The 17,226-nt window shown below is 46.1% G+C and overlaps 1 protein-coding gene across 3 annotated transcripts in view; it reads left to right on the top strand.

Annotated features, from left to right (window-relative positions):
• The window catches only part of cadm2a (cell adhesion molecule 2a), a 414,954-nt gene that overhangs the window by 19,174 nt on the left and 378,554 nt on the right, over nt 1-17,226 (top strand). The gene's annotated exons all lie outside the window — the stretch shown is intronic.

Raw genomic sequence — 17,226 nt, 5'->3', positions numbered from 1 at the left:
CCGGTAACCATTTATGCCCAGTATACTTTTCATGACAAATGGTCTTATATTTGCAGTGATGTAAATAGGTTTTCAATGTAATAGGTCCCGGGACCCAGGGGTGGTCTTCTAGGTCCCAGGGACATTTAATGAGTTATTGCATCCCAGGACCCCCGGAGGGTGACATGATGCGTCCTTTCTCAATTTAGTGAAGAATGCAGGATGCAGGCTATTTGAATCACTGTATTTGTTTTAGTTTTAAGTGTTTATTTTATTGTGTTTGCCTATAATGAAATACCCCAAATGGGGAAGCCACGGGGTTAATGTGATTAATTTTGGGGTGCGTTCGAAAACACGCACTGAGAACAGTCGAGTGCTTCCTGATGTTCAAATTCAGAGTGGTACGTGCGTTGGTGTCAGTGAGTGCAATGTGCCATAGGTGCACTGAGTGCAATGCGCCCTGCGCCCTACTGTAGGTGCACTGAGTGCAATGCGCCCTGCGCCCTACTGTAGGTGCACTGAGTGCAATGCGCCCTGCGCCCTACTGTAGGTGCACTGAGTGCAATGCGCCCTACTGTAGGTGCACTGAGTGTAATGTGCCCTGCGCCCTACTGTAGGTGTACTGAGTGCAATGCGCCCTGCGCCCTACTGTAGGTGTACTGAGTGTAATGCGCCCTGCGCCCTACTGTAGGTGCACTGAGTGCAATGCGCCCTGCGCCCTACTGTAGGTGCACTGAGTGTAATGCGCCCTACTGTAGGTGCACTGAGTGCAATGCGCCCTGCGCCCTACTGTAGGTGCACTGAGTGTAATGTGCCCTACTGTAGGTGCACTGAGTGTAATGCGCCCTACTGTAGGTGCACTGAGTGTAATGCGCCCTACTGTAGGTGCACTGAGTGTAATGCGCCCTGCGCCCTACTGTAGGTGCACTGAGTGTAATGTGCCCTGCGCCCTACTGTAGGTGCACTGAGTGCAATGCGCCCTGCGCCCTACTGTAGGTGCACTGAGTGTAATGTGCCCTGCGCCCTACTGTAGGTGCACTGAGTGTAATGTGCCCTGCGCCCTACTGTAGGTGCACTGAGTGTAATGTGCCCTGCACCCTACTGTAGGTGCACTGAGTGCAATGTGCCCTATAGGTGCACTGAGTGCAATGTGCCCTATAGGTGCACTGAGTGCAATGTGCCCTATAGGTGCACTGAGTGCAATGTGCCCTATAGGTGCACTGAGTGCAATGTGCCCTATAGGTGCACTGAGTGTAATGTGCCCTATAGGTGCACTGAGTGCAATGTGCCCTATAGGTGCACTGAGTGCAATGTGCCCTATAGGTGCACTGAGTGCAATGTGCCCTATAGGTGCACTGAGTGCAATGTGCCCTAGGTGCACTGAGTGCAATGTGCCCTATAGGTGCACTGAGTGCAATGTGCCCTATAGGTGCACTGAGTGCAATGTGCCCTATAGGTGCACTGAGTGCAATGTGCCCTATAGGTGCACTGAGTGCAATGTGCCCTATAGGTGCACTGAGTGTAATGTGCCCTATAGGTGCACTGAGTGCAATGTGCCCTATAGGTGCACTGAGTGCAATGTGCCCTATAGGTGCACTGAGTGTAATGCGCCCTGCGCCCTACTGTAGGTGCACTGAGTGCAATGTGCCCTATAGGTGCACTGAGTGCAATGTGCCCTATAGGTGCACTGAGTGCAATGTGCCCTATAGGTGCACTGAGTGCAATGTGCCCTATAGGTGCACTGAGTGCAATGTGCCCTATAGGTGCACTGAGTGTAATGTGCCCTATAGGTGCACTGAGTGCAATGTGCCCTATAGGTGCACTGAGTGCAATGTGCCCTAGGTGCACTGAGTGTAATGTGCCCTATAGGTGCACTGAGTGCAATGTGCCCTATAGGTGCACTGAGTGCAATGTGCCCTATAGGTGCACTGAGTGCAATGTGCCCTATAGGTGCACTGAGTGCAATGTGCCCTATAGGTGCACTGAGTGCAATGTGCCCTATAGGTGCACTGAGTGCGTGCAGAGTAAATGAACTCTGAACACTGTTGAAAACCGCAATGGTGGAAAAGGTAATTGCTATGAGGTTAAATGCATGCTAAATGAGGTTATAGATGAGTCAGAAGATGAGACGAGAGCTATACTGCCAGGAAAACTAAATACAGGCGGCAGGCACGGAGGAGTAGGGCTGTCACGATTATGAACGTTCACCTAACGATTAATTGTCACTCAAATAAATTGCAATTAACCATTTAATTGTTTCTCTCGTTGAACACTGGAATATATGAATACAAAAAGTACATTCTGTTCGCGGATATGGCTGACAAATAACCTATACAAAGAAATGACTGACATATTTTATAACTTTATACATTATAAAAAATACAATCTACAAGCTCACAAAGCGTCACATTGCGAGCTTGTAGATCTGCAATTTCCATCATTTTTAAAAACGTTTGAAAATGTAACATAATTTTCAACATGGAAATGATTATGACGATAATGCAAAATAATTGCAATCATCTCAGATAATTGGCCATTTGACGATTCTGTAATAATTGTTACAGGGCTACGGAGGAGCGAAGCGACAATGCAGTACCTCCTCCACAGGGAAGGTGTGTTGTTTTTACTGACCGTTCCTAATCCTAAATCAAGCGGACTCAGTGTATGTAGATGGATACCTTTATTATCCTGTGAAATGAGCAGTTAAGGTTACAGAGTTACAGGTAACGACTAGGAAAAGAAGGTCACTGAACTGGACAAAGTGACAAACACAAACTGTATGTGGCTGAAAGGTTTAGCTTAACAAAATGAGCCTATTCACATGTGGATCGGTGTGATTTAGTACGTGGACTGGACTGTTTATTGCTGTTCATTTTATACAATAAGAGTGAGTGATATCAGATATTATAGCCTACTAAAGTGTTATAAAAGAGGAAGATATTGTAGCAGAGATAAACGTCTCAAATAACCATGAAGCTCAGTTCGTTATTATTATTTTTAATGGCGTGGCTCTGTAGGAATGGAGTCACCTGGACATGGGTCTGTCTGTCTTGTCTGTGTGTCTGTTTAAGGACAACTCTCACATACTGCTGGACCATTCAGTGTGTCTGTTTAAGGACAAATCTCACAAACTTCTGGACCATTCAGTGACTAATGTCTTGTTTGCACTGACACTATGCCAAGGAAAATGGTAAATGGTAAATGGTGCATTTATATAGCGCCTTTATCCAAGGCGCTTTACATAGATTGTGCATTACATTCACCCATTCACACACACCCATTCACACACTGATGACAGGGGAAATCATGCAAGGCACCAACCAGCACATCGGGAGCAATTTGGGGTTCAGTGTCTTGCTCAAGGACACTTCGACACTTAGGGGATTCACACTGAGACGGACTGAGTCCGTTTCATTTGAACCGTTTCCGAATACGGTTGCCTGGTCCCCGCTGGCCATGATTCACATTGCCCGAGATTCAACAGCGCACCCGGGTACACTTGCATAACACACTTTGATCCTCCAGGTGGCGGTGTGCTTGATGGCTGCCATGCACGGACACTGACCATCAACTCTGCGACATTGTCTCCAATAAATCCAGACACACTGCATTGCATTGCCTCTTTGCCGTTATACTACTTCACTGTCAGCCTGTCTGCTATTCACTGTGTCAGTCAGTTCTGTGCTCTAGTGTCGTGTTTGAATAGTTTGCTATGGATTCTACTCGGCCCGAGACTATATGCCAAGCAAAGCCCAAGAGCCACATGTAGTCCGCAGAATAAGATCAGCGCATGCTGCGCGTATACGCAGATTCAACAGGAGACGGGCAGCATTGAGAAATGCGCTGGTGTTACGTGTCGTGCAGTGTCTGTGTGTTTTTTTTGTTGACGCATGGCTCGTCGACTAGAGTCTATGTCACGTTCTTAAAAAAACAGTACACTTCCTTCTTTAGGTACGCATGCATTCACATTGGAACGATCCGTATCTGAATACACTTCAAAGGTCCAGAGACCCGCCCCCCATGCTGTCCCGGGGACGGTTGGGCGATCCGCTCCCGGGAACAGTACGCATCATTCACATCTTCCAAGGCCAAGGGGGTGCATACTTAGTTTAGACTAGTCATTGGTTAGACATGGGTTAAGGTTAGGTTTAGGTGTGCTGCCCCGTGGGAGGTTAGGTTTAGGTTTCTGGTTTAAGGACTTCAGTGTTTTGTACCAAACTATTGCATGAGTACCGAACAAAGAATGTTTGCTTTCGCCATCTTGGTTGAAGAAGAGTCTGGGCAATTAAGTTTTAGTCTTAAAAAATGTCTCAATCTTATATTTAGTTTTAGTCCGGCTTAATCTAGTCGTATATCTCTGAGGTCAACGATTAAAGTGTTGATTGATGATTCAACCTTGATGATTAAACCTTTGAGGGGATTAAGTCCACCCATCAAGCCCATTAGTGTCAACCTCAGACCAAGATGGTCTGATTTTGAATCTGAATGGCCTTGTGTTTCTGCTATTGTCCTGGCTCTGCTCTAATTAAGAGCCATTTAGGAGTTTAGCATTTAAGGGTTTGTTTACTATCCTGTTCCCTGTAGGCCTATTGGATTGGTATTGTTTAAGCCGTGTGGGTTTGAGATAGATTGTAGTTGTAGGACTAATGACTGGTCTAACCAATGACTAGTCTAAACCAAAAACTGTCTAAACTAAGTACTGCACCCCTGCCAAGCGGTCCCGAGTGCGCACCCGGGACCATAGTGTGAATCGCCCCACTAACTCTGGGGGAGCCCGGGTTCGAACTGGCAACCTTGCGGTTACCCCTGAGCCACCGCCGGAAGGAAGCAACTCGAAAAAGTTAAATATTTCTTGAATTATTAAAATGTATAATGGTAGTCAATGGCAGACTGACCGGGATGAAACCTTGCCTTCATAGATGACTGAAGAAGTCTTATACTGGCTAGTGGCTACGGCACAGCGCGTTGTGATCCTGTAGATTGACCTGTTTTTTTCTTTTTTTGTAATATTCTTTGGGTTCTTTCTGCTTTTATTTGATAGTGTACAGTAAAGCTGACAGGAAATGGGGGAGAGAGATGGGAGTGACACGCACCAAAGGTCGTTGGGATTGGGAGTCGAAGTCGGGACACGCTCTCAGGCTGGATTAGAGCCTAGGTGCCCTTACCGCTAGGCTGGCCCGGGCCGTCTGTCCCCTTTTCAATGTGTTAGACGACCAGGGAGATGGATTGCCTAGGTGGAGCGCCACACCTACCGGGACGCCACGCTGTTATTAAACCCCATCTTGTTTTAATTAAGCTCTATTTATTGTCTTGTCAGCACAGCACAGTTCATAGACCCAGCATTTTGACATCAGTGCTGTTCGGAAGTGAACATACAGATTTAAAGTGCTTTGAAACATACGGTATGTGTTGAGGTGGCGACAAACATGTAATGTATCTCTCTCTAGTAATTTAACATGTCGGTGGGGCTTAAAACTGTGGCAGTTTTGGTTTTAATTTAACATTAACACTGTGAATTTCCTGGGACTTCCATATGCCAACATCAAGTTGCAGTCATGGGATTTGCATTCCAAAGCTGTCTTCACACAGAATAACAACATGTTTTGCAATAAAATTATGATCTGAATAAATGTTTTACCTTTTTGTCAATAAAACCTTTGCATGGTTAGTTTGATTACGTAAACGCACGACAATGCGAGAGGATGTCAGATGCAACCGCGGAATACATACATACCGGTACATACATGCAATCACAGAAACTGGCACATAAGCTCTAACCGCATTGTGCTAGTAGTGTTAACCACATTTACTCTGCAATGTTAAAGGATATCCTTCGCTCTGCTAAGTGTTGTTCCTATAACCCCTCCCCCCCGCAATAATGCGGTCATTGCCCTAATCCTGACCTTGTTAAAACTGATCCCAGGCCCCTGCAAATGACTGCGATATTGTAAAACCCCCAGGAGACCCTCAATACAACTGGTCAGAGTCCTGCTCGTTGGGAGAGATGTGAGGCGCGGTGACCTTCACGGCATGTAATCCTGGAGTCACCTTTGACCACAATGGTCATTATGGTCCCCTCCCTGCTGTGGCTGGTTAAATTGAATCTTGATTTGTTTGCCGAATCCCATTTCAGTTGTTGAATTTGAAATGGTGAGATTAACTGTTTAAACCCCTATGTACTTTGTCTTACGACAGATTGCGAAAATAGCCAATCTACTTAAATGTAAAAAGGTCCACCTTTAATAACATTCCAAATAGGGCATAGCAGTGGCGGCCATTTTCTGGTTCCATCGTTGCAGACCCCATTCACTTTTTCCCATAGAGATTTCCAGAAATATTTATATGAATGAATTTAAGCCTAGAATGAAGCCATCCAGGATCTTGGTGAATCATGACCATAACGTTTTTAATATTCCATTATATGTATTTAATACATTTGTTTTGCAGTTTTCAATATTTTTGGGGAATGGGGTCTGGGACGATAGAACCAAAAGAATGGCCACCACTGCTATGCCCTATATGGGATGCCAGGGTTAATGTGGTTACCGTCCGTAATAATAATTTATTTTAGAATTTAGAAATGAATGACTAGAGAAATGATCAGGATGGATCTGGAAATGGGTATTGGAGAATATAAGAGTGAGGAACTGTGGAGACTTGTTTGTGTGATCTTCAACCTGGAACGTGTACAACTCCTGCACTGCTCTTTATTTTTCTTAAAGACGTAGTGAAATGAAAAACACGTTTTTCACACTTTTAGACAACATCCGTGGTCATCATATGAGCATACCTAACTGGATGCCAAAAAATGGGAAAAGTTTCATTTTTGTGTATTTGTATATAAAAAGTCCATACAAATCGAATTTTAATTACTTCCTGAAAACGAAAACGTACTGCGTGATGAGGCCCACATCAATAAATAAAATAAAAATGAATCTCACCCGTTTGATTCCCATTGCTGCATCGTCCTCCAAACAGGTGCTTTTGATTACAAACTACTCTGTTTTTAATCCCATTCAAGATGACATCCAGACAGTGTATTACTCGGTTTAAACAGCTGGCCGACTATCTGACTTGTAAACAAACACACTCCATTCGTCGTGCATGCTGCGTGCGGGTAGCAGAGCTACCGTCCCATCGCCTTAAAGGATGTGACGCTCTGATTGGTTCAGGAACTTCAGAGCCAGCGTTTCAAGCTCAAACTTCAAAATAAAGTGCCCAAATTAACCATTTCACCCCGTCTTTAAATTGGAGAGAGGCACGTGTTTGTGTGTCTGTCTCTGTCTGTACATGTTTCACCACTTTTGTTCACATCTCCTCAGCTCCTTTTCCAGGGCATGTGATATCAAACTGTAATCCCCTAAAAGATGATGATATTGTACCCACAGAGAAAAAGATGATGATATTGTACCCACAGAGAAATATCGCTTTCATCTCCCGCACTTCTTTCATCACTTCGCGAGCCTCATCAGCAAAATTAACATTGGCCGCGTGTAATCTCTGAAGCCTCAGCATTTTCTTCTCCTTCTGGTGTGTGATACGTCGTACATGGTGTGGTGGTACTACGACGAGGAGGGCCAATCTGATACCGGGCTGGAAAATGAAGACGCAGACAGCTATAGCTTCCCATCTAGGCCGCCCAACGTTTAGCCCCTGCTTCACTCTGCTGTACAAGAATTAGAGCTATATTACCAGGGGAGGTTGTGTTCTCCTCTCTCTCTCTCTCTCTCTCTGTCTCTGTCTCTGTCTCTGTCTCTGTCTCTGTCTCTCTCTCACACTCTCTCTCTCTCTCTCTCTCTCTCTCTCTCTCTCTCTCTCTCTCTCTCTGGTTCGAATGCGTGAGCAACAGACAGATGGGAGAGAGAGCAATAACAGGGAGAACGAGAGGGGGGTGAAGAGGGCTATAACAGAGGGGGTGCATGCCTGCCTGTGCCTGCTACATTCTGCCCATGGCCTGAGCCCCGCTTCCTGACTAGCTAACTGTCACATCCAGAACACTCATTGGTCCTCGCTGTGCCTGGACTGCCCGGCGGTCCTGCTGAGATGGAATGCGATGGGACGGGAGGGAAAGCAGGCATGTTCCTGTCTGTCTGTCTCTGTGTCTGTGTGTCCGTGTGTCGCCGCGGCCGTAATGGGTTGAGGGCAAAGGGGGTGGCGGGGTTGAGAGAATGAGAGTGATGGAGAGACAGAGAGAGAGAGGGAGGTGATCGGGGGAAGGGAGATTGGAGTTCCTATATCACATCTGTTACTACACCACATGCAGACGGGAATTTGGAGCAGACACAGATTAACGAGAAGAATCGAGTGGAAACAGAACGGAGTGAAAGGGAAAAAAATGACAGGGCTAAAAAAAGAACCGCAGCCACGCATGAGAAATTCAGGAAATGAGCCTTGATACAGCTCCTGTATACAGTATGCTGCACTCACTCACGCACGAGTGTGAGGGCGCACACACACACACACACACACACACACACACACACACACACACACACACACTCGCAAATAGGAAGACTAGTATATAGTATATGTGAACGTACTTTTTAATAATTTACAACGTAGCATTCATTATTCAATGTGAACGGTAAAAATGCCGAAGATGATGCTTTGCATGATATTTTACATTATTTGGTGATTTGGTAATTAGTTGTGCGCTTGCAAAGAAGAAATTGAAGTGGAACACGACAACATGCACGCAGGCACGCACGCACACACACACAGTACCATTTATGTTTGATTTCTGTTACATTTTTTGAAATAAAAACAGTTCTAAAAAAAAAAAAGAAAACTTCTATTGGAACCATTGAAGAAACAACCCAAAACCACCATCTTTGTAATGGTGATCATTTTTTCATCTTCATCATAAAAAAACGAGTAGTTATCGTCATATCGTGAGTCCGCTCACTCTGGAACAAACGAGTGTGTGATTGGATTTGCCTGCAGACAGAAACGCAGATGGCCTTCTAGAACATTCCGTATCTGCCGACATGCTTTCTGCCGCAAAGCGAAAACTAGTCTTTCATTGCTTTTAATAGTCTGTGCATCTCTCTCTACCTCTCTCCCCTTACCTTAACTGCACTGCCACACGGCACATGTTTTGTCTAGCTTCCCTCCTTGTCTGGCTCCATCGCTCCGCTCTCTCTCGGCCCGCTATCTGTCCGTTTCATTTTTCTCTCATAGCCGACACCTCTCGCTCCATCGTCACCTGGGGCTTTCATCTTGGCAGGGTGCTTCCCTTTATGAGAGCACTCCAATTGGCCGACAAGAGCCCTTGTCAGACACCATTCATTCCACTTGCACGGATATGAAAAGTGTTTAACAAGCACTGCTGGTGTGTGTGTGTGTGTGTGTGTGTGTGTGTGTGTGTGTGTGTGTGTGTGTGTGTGTGTGTGTGTGTGTGTGTGTGTGTGTGTGTGTGTGTGTGTGTGTGTGTGTGTGTGTGTGTGTGTGTGTGTGTGTGTGAGGGCTGGCAATGTACAGTAGACAATCAAATATCAATATCTTTTTGACCTTGTTTGTAACGATAACATATCACTGTAAAGATTTCTTGAATCGCAAGCTCACAGCGTGTTGCGATGTGAGCGTGTAGATCGGCCATTTTCACTATTTTATAGTAAGGATAAATAAGGCGTATATGAATAAGGCTTACACTCATGCCATATCACGATATTACGTTTTCCAAAATCCCAGAAAAGATCTAGTCTCAATCACAATATCATTATATTGCCCAGGGAGGCATACAAATATAGATCCTGTGATCTAACTGAGAAAACCAAGAAGCTGTGGCGGAGATACTGAACCGTAGGCCTATCCTCATCTGCTGCAGGGAGATACTGAACCGTAGGCCTATCCTCATCTGCTGCAGGGAAAGATACTGAACCGTAGGCCTATCCTCATCTGCTGCAGGGAGATACTGAACCGTAGGCCTATCCTCATCTGCTGCAGGGAGATACTGAACCGTAGGCCTATCCTCATCTGCTGCAGGGAGATACTGAACCGTAGGCCTATCCTCATCTGCTGCAGGGAGATACTGAACCGTAGGCCTATCCTCATCTGCTGCAGGGAGATACTGAACCGTAAGCCTATCCTCATCTGCTGCAGGGAGATACTGAACCGTAGGCCTATCATCTGCTGCAGGGAGATACTGAACCGTAGGCCTATCCTCATCTGCTGCAGGGAGATACTGAACCGTAGGCCTATCCTCATCTGCTGCAGGGAGATACTGAACCGTAGGCCTATCCTCATCTGCTGCAGGGAGATACTGAACCGTAGGCCTATCCTCATCTGCTGCAGGGAAAGATACTGAACCATAGGCCTATCATCTGCTGCAGGGAAAGATACTGAACCGTAGGCCTATCCTCATCTGCTGCAGGGAAAGATACTGAACCATAGGCCTATCCTCATCTGCTGCAGGGAAAGATACTGAACCGTAGGCCTATCCTCATCTGCTGCAGGGAAAGATACTGAACCGTAGGCCTATCCTCATCTGCTGCAGGGAGATACTGAACCGTAGGCCTATCCTCATCTGCTGCAGGGAGATACTGAACCGTAGGCCTATCCTCATCTGCTGCAGGGAGATACTGAACCGTAGGCCTATCCTCATCTGCTGCAGGGAAAGTTTGGCAGTGCTGTGCCGGACTCCCAAACGCCAAGGTCCAAGGCTGTGCGAGCGAGTGGGTGAGGAACATTTTAGGACTGAAACTACTAACTATGCTTGCATTTATCTCACACAGACACGCTCATTCAGTGACTAGGATTTTGTAAAAAGTAATTTTCTTGCGTTAGCCGAGCCCAGTTGTCACTGCGGCGGGTGTCATTAATTCACCGCTCAGCCGCTTTGTGCACTGTACATTGTGTCCCTTCGTCCTCCTCTAAAGGCTATACCTGGGCTGTGTCTGGATGCTGGACAATAGGCCAGGGCACGCAGCCAGCAGCAGGAAGATGGAGTGGGTGATGAGCAGAGAGGAAGAGGAGGGGAGGCCACAATGGCCATCCATCCATTAATCTATCAGCAGATTAATGTATGTGAGCAGAACCACCCAGCAGATATTTCTGCGGTAACCAAGGAACCTGAGCATCTGTCGGGAGGTCACATTAGCAAGGCCAGCATGTGGCTGGTGACATACAGTCCAGTAGCTACCGAATGGGGAGCCTTAATTGTCATACAAATAATTGCGATTAATTATTTGATTGCGTTTGCCTGATTTCGGGGCGGATAAATCCCCTCCAAAGTACTTACATATGATCACAGGGGTGACGCGACATTGTAATTGCCTAGCAAAATTAGTGGGAGGGGCCTATATAAGCAATTGCGGCAACCACACATCAACTTAGGCTACAACAAAAAATCAGCTACCAATACATGAAACAAATATTGTACTATGGCCAAAAGAGGACAGCATACTTAATTTTATTCTTTCAAAACTTAAAAAAAATAAGTTAAAATAGCCAATCTACAAGACGTTTACGTAATGAGGCCTAGTATGGGGTCTGGAAGACCATACGGCCTGGTTGTCAGGGCATGCTGAGAGCGGGAGATCGGCTGTTGAGATTGATGTTCAGAAACATTAAGTCTAATTTACAATATATTGTGTGAGCCAATCCATGGCTTGTGTCTCATGGCTCATGGCTCTGTACTACTGCAGATACTATTGTAGCTATGATCCATGAGCCATGGCTTGGCTCACACAGTATACATTAGGCTTCAGGTAAACTCATGCACCGATACATAAACCCTTTGATCACTTGCCCAATTATTGTTTGACAAAATGCTTGTAGTGCTGAATTCCAATCATGTTGCATTTTTGTAAGTCACTCTGGATAGGGGCACCCATGTGGAAAAGCCTAAACTGTCATCGATAACTCTTTGCCAGGGCATGACGCCTTCCAAAAACAGACAAAACTGTTCTATATATAAAAAATTCTCTTTCAACCATCTCACTCCCCCATACTGGTGAGAATATTATGTAGCACGGCATCCTTTTAAGTGGTTCATTCTTTTCATTGTCTATAGCCTGCAGGGCAGGCCTGATAGAGGAACGTGTTGAGGGTCTAAGCAGATGACAGTGTCAGTGTACCGAATCGGGGGAGGTTTTGTACATCCACTGTACACTGATCTAAGCCACAAGGATACTGTCTCCCTAAGTATATGAAGCACGGGTTTTATAGACCATGACATATCATTTCCTCTCCTCAGAAAGAAATGTACAGTACTCTGGTTCCATCAGAACGCACTCGGGCTGCACTGATGAAACTGTTACGCTAGCAAGCTACATTCTTCTCTCCCTTTTCATTGTCTCTGCTCTTGTCCTTTTTACTCTTATCTCTCCCTCCCCTCCCACCCTCTCCCTCTGTCTCTCTCTGTTGTACCTAAACGAGAGGTTTGATTTAATCTCAACATCAGCCAAATTCGGCTGAATAAAAAGGTCATGCCGGTGCAACTTTGCTGAGTGAAAACATCAGTCTTTTCATACCTGGCCATTTGACACTAGGAAGTGGCTGCTGCAATAGGGCAAGGTCACAAGCACTGCAGGGCTAACAAGGCACCGTGCTACTCGGCTGTTGCCTTTAATTTAACTGGTTGTGATGGTGGTGGTTGGTGGGGGAGTAGAGGTTAAGCCAGGCGGGGGATTTAACGGAAGAGGGGGGGGGGGGGGGGGGGCTGTGTGGGGAAGTGAGAAGACAGGGAAGGAGATTACAGGAAGAAATGGAGGATAAGGATAGGGTGGCCAGTAAGGCCATGTACACGGCACGCTAACCCCTCGTTAAAGTGATGGCCTTGTTCAGAGGCTTCAATTATTGAACTCATTGACTGCCAATTTTATTTCTCCCCCTGTTCTCCCATTGCCAGGCTATTTTCGTTTATCTTAACTTTTCAAGACATGCTGCGCTTAGCGTTCTTTTTTTTTCTTATTTCGCTCCCCCCGGTCGATGTGCTGTGTTCACGGAGGAAAAACATATTCCATTTGGATCTTGCGTTCCCGAGTTTGAAAACAGCATGCCACAGCACACCGTGGAAAAAAACACTAGAGATAAATCAATTTCTGTGAAAAAAATAAACGGGGAGCGTATCACGATGTGATTTCGCGATTGCGTCTATGTTCCGTTTCCTGTGGGACTGCAACTCCGGTGCTGTTTGCTGACAACAACACAAAAGTCGTCAAATTCGTCCTTGGCAGTGAATGCCATTGGAACAAAGTCATCAAAAGTCAGGGTATGAGTTAAGGACGAGTTGAGTTAAGAAGTCAATGCTGAGGAAGTAAGTGGCTCTATTCAGTGGCAGTCATTGCAGCGTGTGGTGTGCCTCATTGGACTCCATGCCACAGGTGAAACCCAGACACACATTCACATGTGATGACATGGCATAAAACTTTCAACGCAGACATTGATTCATAGACTGGAAGCTATCAAACCACTGCACTGCACGGATCTAAAGACTCTCATCGATCATCTTTCACCTCCCTCTCTCTCCCTCACCTAGTTTTTTGCTCCCTCTTCTAGTAGGGAAGCTTGTGTTGTGTATCCCGCATAGGCAACTTCAATGAAATCCATCAGTCACTCGGATAATTGAGGTTAATGTATTGCCGGAAGTGTGATGGCAAGATGGAAAGAATACTTTGAAGAGTTAATGAACGAGGAAAATGAGATAGAACAAAGAGTAGAAGAGGTAACCGTGGTGAACCAGGAGGTTGCAAAGTTAGTGAGGACAAAGATAGTGAGGACGAAGATAGTGAGGACGAAGATAGTGAGTACGAAGAGGAAGAGAATGAAGTGTGGAAAAGCAGTTGATCCTGATGACATACCCATAGAGGTATAGACGTGCCTAGGAGAGGTGGTATAGAAGTGCCTAGGAGAGGTGACGTGCCTAGGAGAGGTGACAGTACAATGTTTGACTAGGTTGTTCAACAGGACATACCCATAGAGGTATAGAAGTGCCTAGGAGAGGTGACAGTACAATGTTTGACTAGGTTGTTCAACAGGATTTTAGAGAATGAGCGGATGCCTGAGGAATGGAGAAGTGTGCTGGTGGTGATTTTTAAGAACAAATAAGGGTGACGTGCAGAGTTGTGGAAACTACAGAGGAATAAAGCTTACAATGAAGTTATGGGAAAGAGTAGTGGAAGCTAGACTAAGGGCAGAGGTGAGCATTTCTGAGCAGCAGTATGGTTTCATGCCAAGGAAGAGTACTACAGATGCAATATTTGCTTTGAGGATGTTGCTTTGAGAAGGTCAGAGGGAGCTGCATTGTGTCTTTGTAGATCTGGAGAAAGCATATGATAGGGTGCCGAGAGAGGAACTGTGGTATTGTATGAGGAAGTCTGGAGTGACAGAGAAGTATGTTAGAGTGGTGCAGGATATGTATGAAAGTTGAAGAGTTCAAGGTGGAAGTGGGACTGCATCAGGGATCAGCACTGAGCCCCTTCTTGTTCGCCATGGTGATGGACAGGCTGACAGACGAGGTTAGAAAGGAATCCCCATGGACCATGATGTTTGCACTTGCAGATGACATTGCGATCTGTAGTGAGAGCAGTGAGCAGGTAGAGGAAAATCTAGAGAGGTGGAGATATGCCCTGGAAAGGAGAGGAATGAAGGTTAGCCGCAGCAAGACAGAATATATGTGTGTGAATGAGAGGAACCAAGTGGAACAGTGAGGTTACAGGGAGTATATGTGAACAATGTGGAGGACTTTAAGTACTTACTGTAGGGTCAACATTTCAATGGAGAGTGTGTAAAAGAGGTGAAGAAATGAGTTCAGGTGTGATGTGTGATGGGAAGGTATCAGCAAGAATGAAAGGGAAGGTGTACAAGACGGTGGTGAGACCAGCTATGTTGTATGGTTTAGAGACAGTCGCACTGAGGAAAAGAAAGGAAGCAGAGCTGGAGGTAGCAGAGACTAAAATGTTGAGGTTCTCTCTGGGAGTAACAAGGATGGATAGGATCAGTAACGAGTACATCAGAGGGACAGCGCATGTCAGATGTTTTGGAGATAGAGCCAGAGAGGCCAGACTGAGATGGTTAGGACACGTACAGAGGAGGGATTGTGAGTATATCGGTAGAAGGATGTTGAGGTTGGAACTGCCAGGCAGGAGGCCTAGAGGAAGACCAAAGAGAAGATGTATGGATGTAGTGAAAGAGGACTTGAAGTTAGTTGGTGTGAGAGAAGAGGAGGCAGAGGACAGTGTGAGATGGAGGCAGATGATACGCTGTGGCGACCGTGAAGGGAAAAGCCGAAAGGAAAAGAAGAAGACTCGGCTAATTGAGGTTATTTCTTCCATAATCCTTTTATAGCGTCTTTGTCAAAAGTACACAAGTTTGTTGCATTCATTCACCGATTCAAACAGTCATTCACACAGTGACGAGGGAAGCCTGCAACCTGCCAACAACTTGCTTATGTCAAGGAGTGTCAAGGACAAATTGACACAATGCCGGGTGGGGGCGAGAATCGAACTGGGCACCTTCCAAGTTTGTGGACGGTCGCTTTACATCCTGAGCCACCGCTTCACTTCCTTTCTTTCTAAGCTCATGTTTTGAACTGCACTGATCCTTTACTCTATGTCTTGTGCAAAGGTCTGGCTGATTCCCAATCATGGCAGAGTGAAGCCTGATTTATAGTGAGTCGCACAATAGTGCTGCATGCCTAAAACCGACAGTACTGTAAGCTCACAACGTGTCGCATCCGCAATGCGTTGTGGCTTGTAGGTCTACTGTTTTTGGCGCATGCCACCGCCGTGCAACAGAGCATCAATTTGGCATGAGCGGTTGGAACCACGTACTACCTACCTACCACTGCTGTTTCTAACCACAGCTCTTCCTGCATCTCCCACACTCCATCGCTGCGTCACCACTCACCAACTGCTTTCCTACAGGTTTTCAATTATGAGAGAACACACACACACACACACACACACACACACACACACACACACACACACACACACACACACACACACACACACACAGCCCCCAAAGAGAGACTGAGCACACGACCGCTTAAGAGCATGGGGGCCAAGGAGAGTGTGTGATACAGTGAGGCCTAATCCTTCTCCTGTGGTTCTGAAAGTGCATGTGTGTGTGTTAGAGAGAGAGAGAGAGAGAGAGAGAGAGACAGACAGTTGTTCTGCTCTTCCTCCATCCTTTGTAGTCTAAGGAGGAGGAACCTGGCAGTTCCCATAGCGCTGGCAAATCCTCTCTTCCCAAATCCTTTTCTCAGTGTTTCTGTTGTCCCGCCAACACTGACTGAAAGCACAGTCCGAGTGCATTGTGGCCAGTTCATGCGTGAGTAACAAGGGGCCCGCTGAATGTCCCTGAGAGGGAGAGAGAGTGAGTGTTAGTGTCTGTGTGTGCACGCGCGTGCTCTGTTCTCTACTTTCCTTTCTTGTTTTCTGCCCCTAAGTAACCTGGTAATTATGAGGTGGCCCTGAGCCTTGGCCCCCCCTCTGTGTCTCAGTTATCTCGCTCTCTCTCTCTCACACACACACACGCACGCACGCACGCACGCACGCACGCACGCACGCACACACAGAGCACCTTGGGAGCTGCTAATCCGTCCCTGCTAGATATACCTTACGTGTTTTCACGTGCTGCGTCGCACTGGGAACAGCGTGCGCTCTGGTCTCTCATTGAGGACAAACATGACTTCCATCACTGGGAAATCAATATGTGATGACACACACCAGTACCAGTGAGGGATCACTTGAACGTTTAGATGGACATTAGCCTGATCCATGAGCCCAATCAGGTGTACGTAGATCCAATAAAGCAGCAGATGATCCCTGCGTGTCAGACTTTTGGGACGGCGGGGTGTCGGCGCTACAAAGCCGCAGCACGCTATAGGGTTTCTGATACGTGGTCTTTTATCAGCGGAGCAGGAGTTCATGCTGCCAATACGCCACTGAATGATGCTCGTTCATTGTGGAGGCCGACGCATAAATCTACTCGGTCCCGTACATTTTATAGTGTGTTCCCAAGGCTGCTGGAAGGGGGGAACTTGTAGGCTAGTGCTACCTGGTAAAGGCATTGTTTTTTTCTTTTTGTGTGACTTGAATAGATTTTAAGATCCTTTAAAGTTTCCTGACTAAATTCACAAGAGGCTGGAGTATTCTGTAGTCAAGTCAATTAGAGTCAAGCCTAGGCCACTTTATTTCATTACACTTAATAAGTAATGTATTTTATTTCTATTCTATCAATTACAGTTTATTGAATTATGCTCATTTGCATTCCTATTTGAGCCTATTTCAGTATAACCTA

This window comes from Electrona antarctica (genome assembly GCF_951216825.1).
Source record: "Electrona antarctica genome assembly, chromosome: 8".
Taxonomy (NCBI): Eukaryota; Metazoa; Chordata; class Actinopteri; order Myctophiformes; family Myctophidae; genus Electrona; species Electrona antarctica.
This window is presented reverse-complemented; position numbering and strand designations above follow the sequence as displayed.